Source organism: Pyrus communis, chromosome 16 (assembly GCF_963583255.1).
Source record: "Pyrus communis chromosome 16, drPyrComm1.1, whole genome shotgun sequence".
NCBI lineage: Eukaryota > Viridiplantae > Streptophyta > Magnoliopsida > Rosales > Rosaceae > Pyrus > Pyrus communis.
In genome coordinates this window covers 21316830-21332279 of record NC_084818.1, presented here as the reverse complement: position 1 = coordinate 21332279, position 15450 = coordinate 21316830, and the positions used below count along the sequence as shown (strand labels likewise).

The 15450-nt window shown below is 38.0% G+C and overlaps 1 non-coding gene across 1 annotated transcript; it reads right to left on the bottom strand.

The window, feature by feature from the left end:
• Window positions 1–3877: 3877 nt before the first annotated feature.
• LOC137721603 (small nucleolar RNA R71) lies at window positions 3878–3988 on the bottom strand. The gene has a single exon (XR_011066674.1). It is a non-coding gene; the product is annotated as a small nucleolar RNA R71 (small nucleolar RNA).
• Window positions 3989–15450: the final 11462 nt, after the last annotated feature.

The window sequence follows — 15450 nt, the reverse complement described above, 5'->3', positions numbered from 1 at the left end:
CCATACCTTATAGTTTGGGGAATACCAAGGTGATGAAGACTAAAGGTAAATTGAGCTTAGAACAAGATTGTGGCATGTACCGAGGGCACCTATATTGAAGATGCTTCTAAAAAAAAAGGGGTTATAAAAAAATAAAAAAAAAAGAAAAGAAGAGAATTAAAATGGATACAAGTTCCAAATCTCCTCATTATAAGACATAGGGCCTGGATGCCAAAAACAAAGAAGAAAGAAAACAAATGCAAGTGAAGAGCATGATCCTCAAGAACACTTTGGTATGCCCCAAGCTCTAGTACTTCATATCACTTCTCTCGTAACCTATAACCTAAGCCTTACATTACAATCTTGAGAAAGACCTAGCTGATCATTGAGGATGTATTCATGGGTGATGGTAAGTGTGTGTGTTATCTATATTCTTAGCATCTGATTCATTTCATGAGATCTACTCAGAAACTGTGCTTCCATTTCAGATTTCATATGTGAGAATTTTGATTTCCTTTACATAATTTCACTCATATATGTTGTTGAGAGACTAAACCTTAAGATCTGAGTGAAAACTTGAGTGGATTCTGTGAGGAGTAGAGTTGAGGCGAATTCTATCTGAAGCATTTGGGTATGGTGACCTTGAAGTCGTAAGACATGGAGAAATATCTTTATACGTTACAATTGATACGATTCTTTGAAGTGGCAATCTTTTGAGTTGAATGAATGACAGAATCTTCATTGGTTCTTATTAGTTTGTTTAAAGCATGTTTTAACCAAGTTGTTTGCAGATTTTGTAAATGTTTGTGGGTGTCATCACTGTAAACCCTCAGGAGACACAACTCCTCCAACTAGGGACACCTAGGGGTTCAAAGGCTTGTTGCACATGCTCAGTGCAATCGTTTAGCCAGCGAAAGTGGTTTAGTTAGATGTTTGAGTTTTGTGTGTTTTAGTTTTAAGTTTGCTCGAGGACTAGCAAAAACCAGGTTTGGGGGTATTTGATAGTCACATTTTGCATGCATGTATAGCTTTGTTATTTGGCGTTTTTGTATTGTTTTTGGATTAAACTAGTTGCATTTTACTTTGTTTGGTGTTAGTGTGCAGCCAAGTGTGTAATAAGATCAATTGGAAGGCAAATGAAGGAATGTGGTGAAATTCGGCCAAATTGAGTGATTCTAAATAAAACAAGCATTGAAGTCAGATTAGGTGGTTTCAACACCAAAACATGCATTCACATGCATGTTCAAACACTTTGCACATGTTTCTTGGATTAAATATCCACATACCTGCAGATTATGTCCATTCCTTGCATCCTTTATTCCAGAAATTCCATTTCATGCCATCATTTCAGAAATCCAACCCATTCCTTTGTCCATGCCATGTGTTCTTCCCATTTTCAGACTTGTATAAACATTTTCTGGTGCTCCAATTGACCTTTGCAGGTTCCACTCCCTTGTGGCAGACTTTACACATGCATTTTGATTAAACAAAACACATACTTGCAGAATTGTCCAAGCCATGCGTCCACTACACTCAGAAACCCATCATTCCATCTGAATTATGCTCTGCCATCTGAGTAAACAAAGGCTAGATCCAATCTGAATGTTGGGGGATCACACACACCCTATTTGGCTCCATTTTCTGTCCATCATTCACTCCAATTCGCCCTCTCCATTGCATAGCACTCTACATTCTTTTCCTTTCACAGAAACTGTCCATTATTCTCTCCCTCTCCCATCCGCAAGTTTTCCTCTTCATTTCAGTCCATTACACACTCTAAAACCTCTCCCATTTCACTCCATTCTCTGTCCATTTCTGTCCTAAGGGCAGAAACCATCCAAACCAAACCAATCTCCTTCATCCGCACCACATTTGGAGAAGCAACACCAAGGAACTCTTCAAGGACTTCAACATCAGTTTTGCTTCAAGGGTTCATTCTTATCAATTCTATGTTCATTCATGTTTTATACTTTTATGTCAAATCTTTTGTAAACATGAATTGTAACTAAGCTTCCTCTAGGGATTCGATGTAACCTTGCAAAGTTTGCTATGTAATTAAGTTAGAATGCTCAGTTTGTCTACCTAGTTCTTGATTCATTCTCTGTCATCCTGCCAAGTGCTCCCTTTGGTTTATTGAATGTTTCTTGTGCATTACATACTCTAGATTATGAACCAAAGTTGCACATCACAATTAGGTTCAAGATTATAGACATTTGATCAAATCCACACATCATATGGTTGATCATATCCAAGTGAAACAAACCCAAGAAATTTGTAGATGAATGAGTATAAACCAACTTAACAAACATGGATTTAATTGAGCAATGGTGAAATCGAATCCCTAGTTTCATTTCCATTGATACTATCTCATTATATTGGTTGTTGATTCATTGATTTGTGTTTACTTCATTCTCTTAGGCTTTCAAGTTAAAACAACAAATATGCATAGTTTGATTAGTTTGATTCAAATCTGCCTATTTAGACTAGTTTGATTCATTTCTTAGATTTCTTGCAAACAAGTAGTTACATAGGTCCAATTAGTCCCTGTGGATTCGACACCCTTGCTTATGCCATTATACTAAATATATTCTTGCATTAGGAAGGAAATATACATCAACAAAAATGGCGCCGTTGCCGGGGACTGATTTCAGTCCCTTGTAATTGCTTGTTTGCTTATTTGCTATTTTGATTAGTGTCAAGGTTCATAACTTGTCAAATTGATAACTGGAAGTTGATTTAAGTTGCATACATTTCATGTGTGGAAAAGAATCCATTAGCCATTCCATTATCCATTGGTTTACATCAATTTGAGTTATAATCTGCTTTTGTTATAATCTGTCCATTTAAATGCATTTCGTCCAAATACAATTTCTCCCCTTATTTTGTTAAGTTTTAGGCTTAGAATCTGTCTTATCTTGTGTTTTGAAGCATTTTGAGTCAAGCTCAAACCTAATTTTCGTCCAAAATTGAGTTAGTGTCAAAACTGCACAGTTTGTGTTTTTAGGCAGTTTTGAGTCTTGTGAATCTGTTTTGAGTCCTTTGAGACTTTGTTTTGTCCAAATTAGTTAGAAAGTGTTTTGATTTGTGTTTATAAGTGTTTTGATTCAAGTTTCCATCCAATTTCGTCCAAATTAGTGTAGGTGCTCAAAACTGCCCAGAAAGTGTTTTTTAGGCAATTTTGAGTCTTCTAGTTGCTGTTTTGGGTTTTAGGATTGTTTAAGTGTTGTAAGTGTTTAGTTCCACATCCCTTGAGTCTCTTCAAACGTTTTTTTTTTAGTTTATTTTTGTTCTTTTCATTGTTGTTTGCTTCTTGATTTTCATTCACACTTGTGTTACTTTGTTTCAGGTAGTATATGTCAAATAGACTTGTTGAGTTAGGCCAAAGAATTGAACGGTTGAAGGGCCACACTTTGGACAACTTTGTGCCATCAAGTTCATCCCTAATCCGTGAGGAAGAGGAAAGGACTTCACCTAGTTCAACAAGTAAAGGATCTGAGCAATTTGATTGGGAAAGAGAAGAAGAGATGGCGGGCAACCTAGATGAGCTTAGAGCTTTGGAGGACTTTGCTCAACCAATCATACCAAATTCACCTTCATGCATCTTGCTGCCCACAGAAGCTAGAAACTATGATCTCAAATCTTCACATTTTCATATGTTTCCTTCATTTTATGGCTTACCTAATGAAGACCCTTTAGCTCATATTAAAGAGTTTTACAATGTTGTGAGTGGTTTACCTTTGCAGGGAGTAAGTGAAGCAAATTTGAGGTTGAGAGTGTTTCCTTACACCTTGAAAGATAGGGCCAAGAGTTGGTTGATGACTCTAACACCAGGTTCCCTCACCACATGGGATGCCGTGGCTAAGAAGTTCTTGGAGAAGTTCTTTTCCACTCAAAAGACAGCCACATTACGGGGACAAATCTTCAACTTCAAACAAGATGATGGTGAACCTTTCAATGAGTGTTGGGAGCGTTTTAAAGGCCTCTTGATACAATGTCCACACCATGGGTTACCTTTTCACTTACAAATGCAAATTTTCTATGATGGACTAACCCAAAATTGTCAATCAACTGTTGATAATGCAGCAGGTGGAGCATTGAAGAAAAAGAATGCTCAAGAGTCATATAACATTTATGAGATGTTGGGGTCTAATGCTCAACACAAAGATTTAAGGGGTAAGAAAGTTGGAGTCTATGAAACAAGTTCTAATCATGAGCTTTTATTGCAGGTAGCTAACCTAGAAAGGAAGCTTGAATCCGTGCTCAACATGGTGCCAAAAGCAAATGAAGTGTGTGCCATTTGCAACATACCAAGCCATCCTACTCACCAATGTCCATCTAGGGAAGCTTACCCCGAGTATGTTCAAGAACAAGTGAACCTCATCAATTCTTACAACCAAAGGCCAAGGAATGATATGTATTCCAATACATATAACCCGAGTTGGAGAGATCATCCCAATTTTTCATGGAAGAACAACAATCCAATCCAAAATTTCCAACCAAAACCTGCCACTAGCCTTGAGGACACGGTTAAATTGTTAGCCCAAAACACTTTGCAATTCCAACATTCCACAAATAGCGCTCTCCAACAACATTCAGCAGCCCTAACCAAAATGGAGACACAATTGGGGCAGATTGCAGATGCCTTGAACCAAAGAGAGGTTGGGAAGTTTCCAAGCCAACCTGTGATACTCCAAAGGAACCAAGAGCAAGCCAAAGCAATCACTACACTTAGAAGTGGTAAGGTTATTGATAATAGAGTTGGCAATGAAGTTACTAATGAATATGATCATGTGAATGCAGGTGTCACTCAAGGAGACAATGAGAAATCAATTGAGGAACCAAGCCATGCCACTTCCTCCCTGGAAGCACCAAATCTTCACAAGGCCGAGAAACCATACACTCCACCAATACCATTCCCTGGAAGACTTGCCAAGAGCAAGCAGGATAAGTCATTCAAAGAAATTTTTGATATACTGAGCAAAGTGAATGTTAACTTACCTTTGCTTGATGTCATTAGGAACATGCCGGCATATGGGAAGTTCTTCAAGGAGTTAAACAGCTACAAAAGGAAGTATGGACCACATGAGAAGGTTGTGGTGTCTGAGAATGTGAGTGCAGTTTTGCAAAGAAAACTTCCACCAAAGCTCAAGGATCCAGGCAGTTTCTCTATCAACATCACCATAGGGGACAAGAAAGTAGAGAAGGCAATGCTTGATTTGGGTGCTAGCATCAACTTAATGCCTTATTCAGTGTACCTTCAACTAGGTTTGGGAGATTTGAAAGCCACCACCATTTTATTACAACTTGCAGACAGATCAGTTAAATATCCAAGAGGTATAGTAGAAGATATTCTAGTTCAAGTTGATAAACTAATCTTGCCTGCAGATTTTGTAGTGTTGGACATGGAAGAAGCTCCTATACATGATGGTGAGTTGCCAATATTGCTTGGGAGACCTTTCATGGCCACGGCCAAGACCATCATTGATGTGCAAAATGGACTCCTCACTATGACAGTGTTAGGAGAGACAGTTCAATTCAAAGTGTTTGAATCTCTTGCTCATCCTTCTTCATCTCTTGATTGTTATGCCATTGATGTGCTTGATTCACTTGTTTTCTCTAAGTTCTTGCAGGCACAATCTAATGATCCATTACAAACTGTTTTGAGTCAATCTCAAGATGAGTTTGATGAAGAGGATGCACTCATGGAAGAAGTGGCTGCCTTGGAAGCATTAGCATTGTATCCCTTGAATGTTTCACCTCGTTTTGAGCCTTTAGAATCATCAATATCACATCTAACTCCTTCCACTGTTAAGGCACCAAAACTTGAACTTAAGCCACTTCCACCACATCTAAAATATGCATATCTAGCTGAATTTGAAACTCTTCCAATTATCATAGCTTCTGATCTCACCCCAAATGAAGAAGATAAACTAATTAGGGTGTTAAAAGAGTTCAAATCTGTTTTTGGTTGGTCTATTGCAGATATCAAGGGAATAAGCCCTACCATGTGCATGCATAGGATCCTTTTGGAGGAAGGAGCAAAAACAAGCCGTGAGCCACAAAGAAGGCTCAATCCACACATGAAGGAAGTTGTTAGGAATGAGGTGTTAAAATTGTTAGATGTGGGGATCATATATCCCATTTCTGATAGCAAATGGGTGAGTGTTATTCAGGTGGTGCCTAAGAAGGTGGGAATCACTGTGATGAGGAATGAAAACAATGAGCTTGTGACCACCAAGCCCACGACCAGTTGGCGTGTTTGCACCGATTACAGGAAGTTGAATTCTAGCACTAGAAAAGATTACTTTCCTATGCCTTTCATAGATCAAATGCTTGAGAGATTGGCGGGTTACTCACACTATTGTTTTCTTGATGGTTACTCAGGTTACAATCAAATTGCAATCGCTCCGGAGGATCAAGAGAAAACAACCTTTACTTGCCCCTTTGGCACATTTGCATACAGGAGAATGCCTTTTGGACTTTGCAATGCTCCAGCAACATTCCAAAGATGTATGTTGGCCATCTTCTCTGACATGGTAGAAAGGTTCATTGAGGTATTTATGGATGACTTCTCAGTGTTTGGTTCCTCTTTTGATGAATGTCTTAACCATCTCTCTTTAGTACTTCAAAGATGCCAGGAAACAAATTTGGTTCTCAATTGGGAAAAGTGCCAATTCATGGTGAAACAAGGAATTGTGTTGGGACATGTAATCTCTAGCAAAGGAATGGAGGTAGACAAAGCCAAAATTGACGTCATCACCAATATGGTAGCCCCCACCACTGTGAAGGGAGTAAGAAGTTTTTTGGGCCATGCGGGTTTTTATCGTCGTTTCATTAAGAACTTTTCAATGATCACCCGTCCATTATGCAATCTGTTAGCTAAAGATGTTGTATTTCATTTTGATAAGGCTTGTATGGATGCATTCAATACTTTGAAAAATGAACTAACCTCGGCCCCTATTATTATGGCACCAGATTGGTCGTTACCTTTTGAATTGATGTGTGATGCCTCTGACTATGCTATTGGTGCAGTTTTAGGGCAAAGGGTGAACAAGCTTCCACATGTGATCTACTATGCAAGCCGGACTCTGCATGATGCTCAACTTAACTATTCCACAACTGAAAAGGAGTTGCTTGCTGTTGTTTTTGCCTTAGAAAAGTTTAGGTCATATCTTGTGGGATCTAAAGTTATTGTGTTTTCTGATCATGCAGCCATTAGGTATTTGATGACAAAGAAAGATGCTAAACCACGCTTGATTAGATGGATACTCTTACTACAAGAGTTTGACTTGGAAATTCGAGATAAGAAGGGCAGTGATAATGTTGTGGCTGACCATTTGTCCAGGCTTAATGAAAACCATGGAGTGGGACAACCCTTGCCCCTAAATGAATCATTTCCAGATGAGCAACTCTTTGTTGTTCAAGAAAAAGAACCATGGTATGCAGATTTTGTTAATTATCTTGCTTGTGATATAATGAGAAATGACCTTTCTTTTCAGGAAAGAAAGAAGTTCCTTGCCATGGTAAAGCACTACGTTTGGGACGAACCATATTTGTTTAAATATTGCCCTGATCAAATCATTAGGAGATGTGTCCCAGAGAGTGAGCAACAAAGCATTCTAACATTTAGCCACACATTGGCATGTGGAGGCCATTTTGGTGCCAAAAAGACATCTCTAAAGGTTTTACAATCTGGTTTCTTTTGGCCTACTTTATTCAAAGATGCTTTTGATTTTTGCTCTAAGTGTGATAGGTGCCAGAAAATGGGGAACATTAGCCGAAGAAATGAGATGCCATTGAACAACATTTTGGTGGTAGAACTCTTTGATGTTTGGGGAATCGATTTCATGGGACCATTTCCATCTTCTTTTGGCTACTTATACATATTAGTGGCTGTGGATTACGTATCCAAATGGGTTGAAGCCATTGCTACAAGAACTAATGATCATAAGGTTGTGTTGAATTTTCTTAAAGATGTGATTTTTTGTAGGTTTGGAACCCCAAGAGCTATTATTAGTGATGGTGGCAGCCATTTCTGCAACAAACCTTTTGAATCCTTGATGAAGAAGTACAACATCAATCACAAAGTGGCAACCCCGTACCATCCTCAAACTTCAGGACAAGTGGAGATTAGCAATAGGGAGATCAAGAACATTTTGATGAAGACTGTGAGCCCTACAAGGAAGGATTGGTCATTGAGATTAAATGATGCACTATGGGCATATAGAACAGCATACAAGACCCCCATTGGCATGAGTCCTTATCGCCTTGTGTTTGGGAAAGCTTGTCATTTGCCAATGGAGCTTGAACACCGTGCATATTGGGCCATCAAGAAGTTCAACTTTAATTACAAGGATGCTGGAGTAGCAAGGAAGCTCCAACTTAATGAGTTGGAAGAGCTTAGAAATGAGGCATATGAGAATGCCAAAATCTACAAGGAACGGACTAAGCTCTATCATGACAAGGCCATCCTAAGGAAGGAGTTTCACCAAGGTATGAAAGTACTTTTGTTTGACTCACGTTTGAGACTTTTTCCAGGAAAATTGAAGTCTAGGTGGGTGGGACCATTCAAAGTCTTGCAAACATTTCCCCATGGAGCTGTGGAGATAGAGAACATGAAGAATGGCACCTCTTTTAAAGTCAACGGGCAGCGATTGAAACCATATTTGGATAAAGTGGATGAAGAGCAAGTGTACCAAGTCGTGGATGTTCTTGAATTTTCAACACCATGAACAAGCTACCATGTCTTGCCTAGACATTAAATAAAGCGCTTGCTAGGAGGCAACCTAGTGTGGTTTGTGTTCTTTCTTTATGTTGTGTTTATTTTGTTACCATTCTATTTTCTTTGCCTACTTACATTGCATACAAGTTTAAACATCGAGGACAATGTTTAGATTAGGTTTGGGGGTGGTTTGGAAGTTTTGTTTTGTGTTTGTTGTTTTGTGTTTGTGCCTATTTGAGGTGTTAGTTTTGGTTAAAAGTGTTTTTGCATGCTAATACGAATGTATATGAGGACTATGTTTGAAAACAAACAATTGGGTTGCTATGGAAAAGAGTTGCATCTTGTTGTCATTTATAAAGCTATAACTCTTCAAATTATGATGATAGAGGTACCATACTCAAATTCTGGAAGAAGAATAGTGGAGACTACCCTAGTGAGTTATTTTGAGCCTAATTGCTTATTTGAGAGGGTTTAAAGTGTTTCTACTCCTATCTTTTTCTTTCATTTTCACTTTAAATGATCTCATTATTTCTATTTCGTTTGGATGCTAAGAATCATTTTCCTTTGCAGATACCATGTATTTAGTATCATTCATGAATGAACTCAATGAGATGATGTTAGGCTATGCATGTTTAACTACTAAAAGGCTTAAATCCTACCCATTTGTGTGCTCCATTCACCCTCGTTGCAGCCAAACACTTTAGCCCAATTCTTTCATCACCCACACCATAATCTACCCATTCTAGCCCATTACAAGCCATACCTTATAGTTTGGGGAATACCAAGGTGATGAAGACTAAAGGTAAATTGAGCTTAGAACAAGATTGTGGCATGTACCGAGGGCACCTATATTGAAGATGCTTCTAAAAAAAAAGGGGTTATAAAAAAATAAAAAAAAAAGAAAAGAAGAGAATTAAAATGGATACAAGTTCCAAATCTCCTCATTATAAGACATAGGGCCTGGATGCCAAAAACAAAGAAGAAAGAAAACAAATGCAAGTGAAGAGCATGATCCTCAAGAACACTTTGGTATGCCCCAAGCTCTAGTACTTCATATCACTTCTCTCGTAACCTATAACCTAAGCCTTACATTACAATCTTGAGAAAGACCTAGCTGATCATTGAGGATGTATTCATGGGTGATGGTAAGTGTGTGTGTTATCTATATTCTTAGCATCTGATTCATTTCATGAGATCTACTCAGAAACTGTGCTTCCATTTCAGATTTCATATGTGAGAATTTTGATTTCCTTTACATAATTTCACTCATATATGTTGTTGAGAGACTAAACCTTAAGATCTGAGTGAAAACTTGAGTGGATTCTGTGAGGAGTAGAGTTGAGGCGAATTCTATCTGAAGCATTTGGGTATGGTGACCTTGAAGTCGTAAGACATGGAGAAATATCTTTATACGTTACAATTGATACGATTCTTTGAAGTGGCAATCTTTTGAGTTGAATGAATGACAGAATCTTCATTGGTTCTTATTAGTTTGTTTAAAGCATGTTTTAACCAAGTTGTTTGCAGATTTTGTAAATGTTTGTGGGTGTCATCACTGTAAACCCTCAGGAGACACAACTCCTCCAACTAGGGACACCTAGGGGTTCAAAGGCTTGTTGCACATGCTCAGTGCAATCGTTTAGCCAGCGAAAGTGGTTTAGTTAGATGTTTGAGTTTTGTGTGTTTTAGTTTTAAGTTTGCTCGAGGACTAGCAAAAACCAGGTTTGGGGGTATTTGATAGTCACATTTTGCATGCATGTATAGCTTTGTTATTTGGCGTTTTTGTATTGTTTTTGGATTAAACTAGTTGCATTTTACTTTGTTTGGTGTTAGTGTGCAGCCAAGTGTGTAATAAGATCAATTGGAAGGCAAATGAAGGAATGTGGTGAAATTCGGCCAAATTGAGTGATTCTAAATAAAACAAGCATTGAAGTCAGATTAGGTGGTTTCAACACCAAAACATGCATTCACATGCATGTTCAAACACTTTGCACATGTTTCTTGGATTAAATATCCACATACCTGCAGATTATGTCCATTCCTTGCATCCTTTATTCCAGAAATTCCATTTCATGCCATCATTTCAGAAATCCAACCCATTCCTTTGTCCATGCCATGTGTTCTTCCCATTTTCAGACTTGTATAAACATTTTCTGGTGCTCCAATTGACCTTTGCAGGTTCCACTCCCTTGTGGCAGACTTTACACATGCATTTTGATTAAACAAAACACATACTTGCAGAATTGTCCAAGCCATGCGTCCACTACACTCAGAAACCCATCATTCCATCTGAATTATGCTCTGCCATCTGAGTAAACAAAGGCTAGATCCAATCTGAATGTTGGGGGATCACACACACCCTATTTGGCTCCATTTTCTGTCCATCATTCACTCCAATTCGCCCTCTCCATTGCATAGCACTCTACATTCTTTTCCTTTCACAGAAACTGTCCATTATTCTCTCCCTCTCCCATCCGCAAGTTTTCCTCTTCATTTCAGTCCATTACACACTCTAAAACCTCTCCCATTTCACTCCATTCTCTGTCCATTTCTGTCCTAAGGGCAGAAACCATCCAAACCAAACCAATCTCCTTCATCCGCACCACATTTGGAGAAGCAACACCAAGGAACTCTTCAAGGACTTCAACATCAGTTTTGCTTCAAGGGTTCATTCTTATCAATTCTATGTTCATTCATGTTTTATACTTTTATGTCAAATCTTTTGTAAACATGAATTGTAACTAAGCTTCCTCTAGGGATTCGATGTAACCTTGCAAAGTTTGCTATGTAATTAAGTTAGAATGCTCAGTTTGTCTACCTAGTTCTTGATTCATTCTCTGTTATAATTGTGAATTTGTGGGTTGATTTGTATGCTTGATCTCCATTTGAGTTAACCACAAGTTATTTAGCCAAGATTAAAACATACATCATGTCTAATATTGGTGGATTTGTGAATGAATGAAGGGAAAGCTTGGCAAACATCCTGCCAAGTGCTCCCTTTGGTTTATTGAATGTTTCTTGTGCATTACATACTCTAGATTATGAACCAAAGTTGCACATCACAATTAGGTTCAAGATTATAGACATTTGATCAAATCCACACATCATATGGTTGATCATATCCAAGTGAAACAAACCCAAGAAATTTGTAGATGAATGAGTATAAACCAACTTAACAAACATGGATTTAATTGAGCAATGGTGAAATCGAATCCCTAGTTTCATTTCCATTGATACTATCTCATTATATTGGTTGTTGATTCATTGATTTGTGTTTACTTCATTCTCTTAGGCTTTCAAGTTAAAACAACAAATATGCATAGTTTGATTAGTTTGATTCAAATCTGCCTATTTAGACTAGTTTGATTCATTTCTTAGATTTCTTGCAAACAAGTAGTTACATAGGTCCAATTAGTCCCTGTGGATTCGACACCCTTGCTTATGCCATTATACTAAATATATTCTTGCATTAGGAAGGAAATATACATCAACAAAAATGGCGCCGTTGCCGGGGACTGATTTCAGTCCCTTGTAATTGCTTGTTTGCTTATTTGCTATTTTGATTAGTGTCAAGGTTCATAACTTGTCAAATTGATAACTGGAAGTTGATTTAAGTTGCATACATTTCATGTGTGGAAAAGAATCCATTAGCCATTCCATTATCCATTGGTTTACATCAATTTGAGTTATAATCTGCTTTTGTTATAATCTGTCCATTTAAATGCATTTCGTCCAAATACAATTTCTCCCCTTATTTTGTTAAGTTTTAGGCTTAGAATCTGTCTTATCTTGTGTTTTGAAGCATTTTGAGTCAAGCTCAAACCTAATTTTCGTCCAAAATTGAGTTAGTGTCAAAACTGCACAGTTTGTGTTTTTAGGCAGTTTTGAGTCTTGTGAATCTGTTTTGAGTCCTTTGAGACTTTGTTTTGTCCAAATTAGTTAGAAAGTGTTTTGATTTGTGTTTATAAGTGTTTTGATTCAAGTTTCCATCCAATTTCGTCCAAATTAGTGTAGGTGCTCAAAACTGCCCAGAAAGTGTTTTTTAGGCAATTTTGAGTCTTCTAGTTGCTGTTTTGGGTTTTAGGATTGTTTAAGTGTTGTAAGTGTTTAGTTCCACATCCCTTGAGTCTCTTCAAACGTTTTTTTTTTAGTTTATTTTTGTTCTTTTCATTGTTGTTTGCTTCTTGATTTTCATTCACACTTGTGTTACTTTGTTTCAGGTAGTATATGTCAAATAGACTTGTTGAGTTAGGCCAAAGAATTGAACGGTTGAAGGGCCACACTTTGGACAACTTTGTGCCATCAAGTTCATCCCTAATCCGTGAGGAAGAGGAAAGGACTTCACCTAGTTCAACAAGTAAAGGATCTGAGCAATTTGATTGGGAAAGAGAAGAAGAGATGGCGGGCAACCTAGATGAGCTTAGAGCTTTGGAGGACTTTGCTCAACCAATCATACCAAATTCACCTTCATGCATCTTGCTGCCCACAGAAGCTAGAAACTATGATCTCAAATCTTCACATTTTCATATGTTTCCTTCATTTTATGGCTTACCTAATGAAGACCCTTTAGCTCATATTAAAGAGTTTTACAATGTTGTGAGTGGTTTACCTTTGCAGGGAGTAAGTGAAGCAAATTTGAGGTTGAGAGTGTTTCCTTACACCTTGAAAGATAGGGCCAAGAGTTGGTTGATGACTCTAACACCAGGTTCCCTCACCACATGGGATGCCGTGGCTAAGAAGTTCTTGGAGAAGTTCTTTTCCACTCAAAAGACAGCCACATTACGGGGACAAATCACATGCATTTCCACATGGTCATAACTGGGAGTCAAATTATATGCTTACGTTCATGTGTGGATAAGGAACCCTCTAACTAGTTTTTCATCATTCTATTTCATTAATTTCGTTTTTAGAATCTGTTTTAATTCCAAGTTTCTGTTTTAATTTTAAATTCATCCAAAACCAATCCCCCATTTATTTTAAAGTGTTAGATTAGTTAGAAATACATTTATTTTGTGTTTTTACGTTTTTGAGTCAAATCCAAGTGATTAACAATCCCTCCTAATCCTCGGTCCAGAACGATCCCTATTTGCTCATTTACTACAACGGCGCCAAAATTTGATGCGAGATTTATACGCACACAAATTAAACCCTCTTTTCGTCAAATTGTAGTATATGTCACAACCGCGTTAATTGAATTCTTGGCAAAAGTATCATGCATTCATAGTTACAATTGCCTCGCCAACACTTATAATTTTCATAGAGCATAATGATCTCTCATTGTATCTCTTCTATGCATTCATGTTGAGAACCATTGGAGAATGATTTGAATTGTCGCATGCATCATCCAATTCAATAACTTAAGGAAAATTTGAGAGTTAATTAGTGCATCACGGTTAACTTGGGATGTTGAGCATCATAGTTAATGAAAAACAATTGGAGAATCGATTCATATATAAATGTGTCATGTGTGGAGAATGGACCTCTAACTAATCCATCCATCATCTTGTTTCTCAAATCCGTTTATACAATCTGCCTAGTTTATTAACTTGTTTTATTTAATTTAATTTCGTCAAAACCTTAATCCCCCTTTACTTTAGTGTCCAACTTAGTTAGAAAGTGTCTTAGTTTGTGTTTTTAAGTGTTGTGATTCAATTTGTTACACAAAATCGTCCAAATTCACCAAAGTGTCCAAAACTGCCCAGAAAGTGTTTTTAAGGCAGTTTTGAGTGTTTTGGGTGATGTTTGAGTCTTTTGGTTTGTTTTAGTGTTTTAAAGTTTAGTTTTGCATTCTTTGAGTCTAGTAAGTGTTTTATATTGTGTTCTTACGTTTTTGAGTCAATTTCACATTGATTAGCATCCCTAGTTAATCCCCGGTCTAGAACGATCCCTATTTGCTCATTTACTACAATTGTCATCCATAGGGTTTAATTTGTGTGTTTAACTATTTTCGCATCAAATTTTGGCGCCGTTGCCGGGGATTAGCAAAATTGCTAATCCCTTGTGTTTTTGCCGTATGTTTTTAGTGTAATTTACCTAGTTTTCTTATTTTGTTTTGTTTTCTTGGTTTAGGTACTAGGGCATGACGCGGAGTTCTCAAACTGTGCATGCACATATCTTGGACTTTAACGACGATTTTGAACGTGATTTGAGAAGAAAGAGGAGGCATCCCGAACCTAGTGAACCTAGTGAACCTAGCTCAAGTCCAGAGGCCGAATCTGAGTTTGAAAGTGTGGAAGAAGAAGTTATGGCAGCGGACAATCGGACCATTAAAGAGCTTTCGGCCTCGGGGTTGGCCAATGCCGCACCATTATGCATTCAATACCCCGCGGCTGCCCAAGGCAAGACCGATGAATTCGAGTTGAAGTCAAGCTTGTTGCACCACATTCCGAAATACCATGGGCTTTCCATGGAAGATCCCAACAAGCATCTCAAGGAGTTCGAGGTTGTTTGTTCGAGCATGACACCCATAAATGTCGATGGGAACATTCTAATGATGAAAGCTTTTCCATTCTCTCTTGTGGAAAAAGCTAAGGATTGGCTTTATGAATTGGCACCCGGGACCGTTACTTCTTGGGAGAGCATGAAGAGAGCGTTCTTGGAGAAGTTCTTCCCTACTTCAAGAGTCATTCTCTTGAGGAAGAAAATTAGCGGAATCCAACAAAGTCAAGGAGAATCTTTTCCGGCATACTACGAGCGTTTTAAAGCCCTTGTTGCATCATGTCCTCAACATCAAATGAAGGAGGAGCTTC